The sequence below is a fragment of the Simochromis diagramma genome, unplaced genomic scaffold (genome assembly GCF_900408965.1).
Source record: "Simochromis diagramma unplaced genomic scaffold, fSimDia1.1 OVJJ01000604.1, whole genome shotgun sequence".
Taxonomy (NCBI): domain Eukaryota; kingdom Metazoa; phylum Chordata; class Actinopteri; order Cichliformes; family Cichlidae; genus Simochromis; species Simochromis diagramma.
The window spans coordinates 1,493,218-1,499,217 of record NW_024387416.1 but is presented as its reverse complement, the minus strand read 5'-3'; the positions used below and the strand labels follow the sequence as shown (position 1 = coordinate 1,499,217).

The following is a 6,000-nucleotide window of genomic DNA, read 5'->3' as shown; positions in this document are numbered from 1 at the left end:
TTGGATGATTACTTATTGTTTGATTGTAATTAGGATTATTAAAGTGATTAATTGGCTATAGGATGATTGAGAGGGCGAGTGGCTGGCTGGCTCCAGCTGGAGATGGGGTGCAGCTGGGGCTGCTTTCAAAGGTCATCAAAGATTTTAGTGTTTTGTTTTTTTAATCTCTACATCGATCTGCCACCCCGGGGTTACATTTTGTAAAACTGTCTTCGATTGAGGCTTAAAATGCATTATACTGGCAAAGGTTTTCCCTCGTCTGCTTTCACATGCGTATGAATTGAGCGACACCCCATTCCTAATCCACGGGGCTTAATATAATGTTTCCACCCTTTGCAGCTATAACAGCTTCAAGACTTCTGGGAAGATTTTCCACAAGGTTCAGGAGTGTGCTCATGAGAGTTGTTGACCATTCTTCCACAAGCGCATTTGTGAGGTCAGACACTGGTATTGGATGAAAAGGCCTGGCTTGCAGTCTTGCTCTAATTCATCCCAAAGGTGTTCTGTTGGGTTGGGGTCAGTACTCTGTGCAGGCCAGTGAACTTCTTCCACACCAAACTCGTTCATCCACGTCTTTATGGGCCTTGCTTTTTGCACTCTTGCACAGTCGTGTTGGAACAGGACGGGGCTATTTCCAAACTTTTCTAAAAAAGTAGGGATTTTGAAATAGCCCAAAATTTCTTGGTATGCTGAAGCACATTCTAACACCTGAATTCAATGATTTCAATGGGGGAGTGAATACTCTTGGCTATATAATATAAGTAAAGGGAACAGCTGGAGTTACATGGGATAAATATGTACCAGCCTCCAGCTAAGTCGTCTGAATTACTCTTCTTAATAATCACCCAAAATCTCCCCCCTTCTTTCCCTCCATTAAGCTTTTGATGGACACTTCTTACTCCAGTTGTATTCTTAAAAATCGCTGAAGCTTCTGAGAGAGAAGCAGAGGATTTCGGTATAAATATTGCATTCACAGGCGCACACACAGAATGTAATATAACATAGGACTCCTTGCCAGCCTCGGGCGAGATATAGGTGGAGGGTTTTTTCTTCTTCCCCTTGCTTTGCAGGATGTTATCTCGTGTTTGCTGCTAGGTGGAGCCCGAGTACACGGCGAGAGCGGCAATCCACATCCGAGTTTTTCCTCTCACCTTTCACTGGCTCTCCAAAACCCCTTGGTCTCCGTACAGAATTACTCCCAGCCAGTGCGCGCAATTGGTTTGTCATAGTCGCAGAGAGCTCAGTTTTTCTGGACCCAAACAACTTAGCTTCTTTTTCTTTTTTCTTCTTCTTCACACTCCTCACCTCTTCCGTGGAGCTTTTCTCACAAGATACCCTCCCTTCCCTACCTCCTCTTGTCCCCACTCCTCATTTGCCCCCCACTTAAATTCATCTGGATACTCTTTTTTTTTCTTCTATTTTAAATCGTGTGTTGGTGTGCGTGAGCGCATGGTGGCGAGAGGGGCTGCTGGCGTTTTTCAAGCTTTTTACGGGACGTGATGTAGCCTCCCCGCACACAGAAAGGACGCCTTGTGCCATAAAGGGATCTAAGGGGACAGTGTACCGTGGATGCAACGCGAGGAAGCCGCCGTTTCATCACTGGATAGTGGAGCAGCAGCGGCAGATAGAGGCGATTTTTACGGGGATATTGAACGGAGCGACAGGAGGCAACACTTTGGAATCGCTGCCCTCCTCTCTCCCTCTCTCTCTTCGACCCCCATCAAGTCTCTCTCTTTCCCCCCCACACACAAACACACACTCGCTGTGCAGTAAAGGACTGTACCTGAAAAGACACTTGAAATTAACGCTGACTTTGAGGACGGAGTGCTATTTCCTCCGCCGTTTCTAAATGCGCGGTAAGTGTGACGCTCGTGTTTCTTCAAAATGCATTTGGCCGTCAGTTTGTGCGCATACCCGCCGCTGTCTTCAGATTTGGGGGGCTTCGGGGCGATGATGATGATGATGATGATGATGGGAGTGATGGTGATGATGATGATCCCCGTGAATGGACGCCCCCCTGCAGCGGTGCAGAAACGCTCTGTGTGATGTATAATGTCAACCTCGGCGTCCCCTCCACTCTTTAATTACTTCAGCCGGGCTATCGGTGCGTTCAGGTGCAATCAGCGCCCGTCAGATCGAAATTTGGAAATATGAAATTTCACCCCGTTTTATTTATTTATTTATTTATTCATATATTTTTGGACTTATTAAACGTCCTGTTGGAGGGTTAAAGTGAGCTGATTTCCATACCAATCAAAAGGCGCTTAAAACGACATGTAGTGCTTTCCCCCATTTGTTAAATGTCTTTTAAAATAAGTTGCATATCCGCTGCATTCCTATGAATGAAGTTTTCTTTTTCTTAGTTTCTTTGCCTCATGATTTAAGGAGGATGTCTCGCTGTGGTTTGAATGGGATGCAGCTGAGACGTGATTGCAAGGGCTGAACTGTGCGTGTGTGTGTCTTTCAAAGATGCCCGAATAGGCCTGTGTTGTGTGAGGGTAGATGCAGTGGTGTGAGTGGTCTAAATATTTTATAATAGGTAGACTGTGCCTCAAGAGCGAAATATGCAGTTTATTGGCGTAGGCTGTGCGGGATCTTCATATACCTCCACTCTCAGTCAGCATGACTTGTTTACATTTTCTAAAAGTGTCAGTGTTTGCAGCTGAACGTGTGCTGCAGCGCGGGGAAATAAAACCAAACAAAGCAGCAGCAACCACGCAAATAATGCACGGATTAATTTATGCATGCACGTAAAAAGAGAGAAAGGTGAGTCCTGAGCTGAAGGAAGCCGTGTTGCCCGGCGTCTGTGTGAGAGAAATGCAGGGTTGAGGTTGAGGGGGGGGGCACTGCACCGAATTCTTTGATGTGAAGACAGCACACTGTCTTTCAACATCAGAATCAAAGCGGAAAAGGTAACTAAGCCCATCGCTTTGAATCGGATCAGAAGTTTTCTCATCGCTGCACAGTGACGCCCTTCATTGCCAATTCATCATTTAGAATATGGTTTGATTTTCTTCCTTCCTTCTTCTTCTACTTCTTCTATTTGATGCTGAATAATATAACAGCTGTGGCCTGTGGGGGTGATCTTTCATGAGTTTTTCAGCCAGGCTTTTGGCTTCTTGTACTTCAGAATTGTGACTAACTTCCACGCACCCCACCCCAGCCCTCCTAAAAACTCCTTTTCAGGATGTCATTAACGCCGTTGTTGGCTGTATCCTTATCTGACAATTACATTCATTATGCCGGGGACTGCAGCACCATCTGTCATATAATCTCCATCGGTGAAAATGCCCCCAAGCAGGCGAGAAGCAGACATATGCACAGCGTGTGCACAGAAACGCACACAGTCAGTTTTCCTCTACCAACAATAAAAACTTTGCCTTCCTCCTCCAGGGGAAACTGGAGGGGACATCCGATGCTTTATGACTAAACCGCAATGTCAACTTGCACTTTGTTTTTCCACGTGTCTCATCCGTCTTGATTCAGCTAAACGTCGCTCCTTGCGGAATATAAACTAGGTTACATTTAACGTAACAGCGGCTGAACCCGACGTCCGGTGGGATACCTGACGGGACGGAGCTGTATGAAAATAAAATAATTGTTCCCTTGCTTTTCTCTGAGCTGCCGTCACGGTAGGAAAATGGAGCTTGACTCGAGCTGCCTCCTGATGTATTGATTGAATCGGTTACCTCGGGTAAGGGAACGCGGGGAGATGACGCCAGGTGGGGAGGGATGGACACAGAAACAGCCCTGCTGCACTGTCACTTCTTATGCTCTTAATTGTCTCTCAGCTATCTGCTATTATTTCCCCCCCTAACCCTCTTTTTTTTAAGCTCTTAGAAATTAAATCAATTTTCTTTAATTTTATTTTATTTTTCCCGGGAATGATCACAACCCTTCACCTTGAAAACCACTGACTTGACTCATTAGAGGCGGCGTGAGAGACAAATTCATGCATGCTTTTGTCTGCTGAGTGACTCACTCCATCGTGCTTTTTTTTCTTTTTTCCTCACAGTGTGAGCCCAACACTTTGTGCTGGCACATATTTCTTCCTGTTGCATTGTATTACACTAATATGGGTTAATTCAGTGCCCTTGCTGGAAAGCTCCCCCCCCCCCTTCTCATTTTGTCGGATCTCTATGATGCCCCCATCCCCACCCTGTTTTTTTTAAACTCCACTGATGTTGTGTAGCTTTTCAGCAAGAGAATTTCTCTCCTTAGGCAGCTCCATTTATTTGATTTGATTTTTCTTTTTCTTTCTTTTTGGACACAATTGCCAGTCGGGAGGAATCCAATTTCTCGTTGGCGTATGAATGGAGATATAGGCCTCTCAATTTTCTTCATAGGTTAGCTTATGCAGGCTCATATTATGTACAGCGAGGGCTTTTACTGGTGTATCAATTGGGGGGGGAAAAAACCCACTCTACTCTCCGGAGAGTTGCATTTGTCAACATCTTTTGTGATTTTGCATTCAAATTTAGGGCATTTTAACACAAACCAGAGCCACTGGTAAACATCTTCTAGTTGCAGTCAGCGAGGATAAATATACCGATATATCGGTGCATCCCTGCTAGAAACAGGATTAAAAATGAAGTGCAAACTTTCTGGCTTTCAAGAAATCAATTAGACTCTAGAGATGCTGGACTTGTGCTGTAAAAGCTACCCCTCTGGTGGTAAGTTAAAACCAGCGATAAAGACTCCAAACGCTGTACTAATTGACCCTTATTTGAGAAGCAGTATAGCAGAATCACTGAGTAAATGAATCCCTCTTTATTCTCTTACACAACTGCCTGTGGTGTAGTCGTCAGACTGAAACTGCAAACCTGAATAATGCTCAAGGTCACGTACTACATACACAGCAGCAGAGGTCACAGTTATATTTTCTTTTCTTTGTTTCTTTATTTTTGCGCTCATACAAACAGTGCACAGTGGGACCAGAGCTCTGACTGTGATTTTCTTTTCATTTTGTACATTAGCGCTAATGGAGGAGAGGATTTATTTGTATTATTTATTTAGGAGAAATCGGAAGAGGTGGAGATGGCAAAACACAACACTTGTTTTTTTTTGTTTTTTTGGCAACTAGCAATTACTGTAGGGCTAGATGAGATTGTTTGCCTGGACCCAGACCTTTAAATCCATTGTCAAGCATTATCAAGCTGTCTGCTGCGACAGGGATATTTTAAACCGTCAGTGCTTGCTTGTTTTTGGCACCCCCGAGGCACGGCGACTGAACGGCAAACGGAGGAAGATCCTGAGCTGTTTGTACACGCTCGTCTCTTAAAACCCCGACACGACGCTATGTTGACATCAGTGTTAACTTAAAGTGATGTTAAATTCCAGGAGAATAGTTTGGTCTTTGGTGATTGGTTCAGTGGAGAAAAAAAAAACACACACAAAAAAATCTCCTTCCCACACGGAAATCGGTAAGCGTTGGAGGCGCTGCCGGACTGGAAATGGAAACTGAGATTAACAAGTTGAGAGTTGTGTTTTCTGTCAGTCTAATGACTGCAGCTGTCCATTGTTTTGGGGCTCCTGGAGATACGACAAAATATCTGAAGCTTTAGAAAGCCTTGTGATTTTAAAACCGTGTTATCATCCAAGATAATGGCTGTGCTTTGATATTTGCTCATACTAAAAGTCTGGGGGCTTACTTACTGTACAGTACAGAAAGAGCCCTGCTGTACTGCCCACTGATATTTTTGCTATGTGCTATTTTTTGGGGGGGGGAAAGGTCCGAAAAGGCTATGAAGAGTAAATCTAGTGAGGAAAAGGTGCTCTTAGTCCAGAGTTCTGTGGGCTTGCTGAGGCTAACTGCTCCCCGTGGAGCTGCCACTAGAATTACATGCCCTCATAAGCCTTCTGTGGTCATACTTGCACCACCAATAGGAAAGCTCAATTGATGTAATAAACAGCTGGGGGTTAGCGCAGCAACATCTATAAGAACGAGCTGGGTGAAATCATGATAATGACAGTCATTGCACACCTTATTAGTAATAATTC

At 44.5% G+C, this 6,000-nt stretch overlaps 1 protein-coding gene across 11 annotated transcripts in view; it reads left to right on the top strand.

Annotated features, from left to right (window-relative positions):
• The first annotated feature begins 1,060 nt into the window (after positions 1 to 1,060).
• Positions 1,061 to 6,000, top strand: part of LOC120721804 (adhesion G protein-coupled receptor L3-like) — a 252,581-nt gene continuing 247,641 nt past the window's right edge. For 6 of the 11 annotated variants that reach the window (XM_040012415.1, XM_040012413.1, XM_040012412.1 and 3 more), the window contains exon 1: positions 1,061 to 1,856. The gene's annotated coding sequence lies outside the window, so the exon portion shown is untranslated. The remainder of the gene's footprint in view (positions 1,857 to 6,000) is intronic. The other 5 variants (XM_040012419.1, XM_040012418.1, XM_040012417.1 and 2 more) reach the window with 3 other exon arrangements.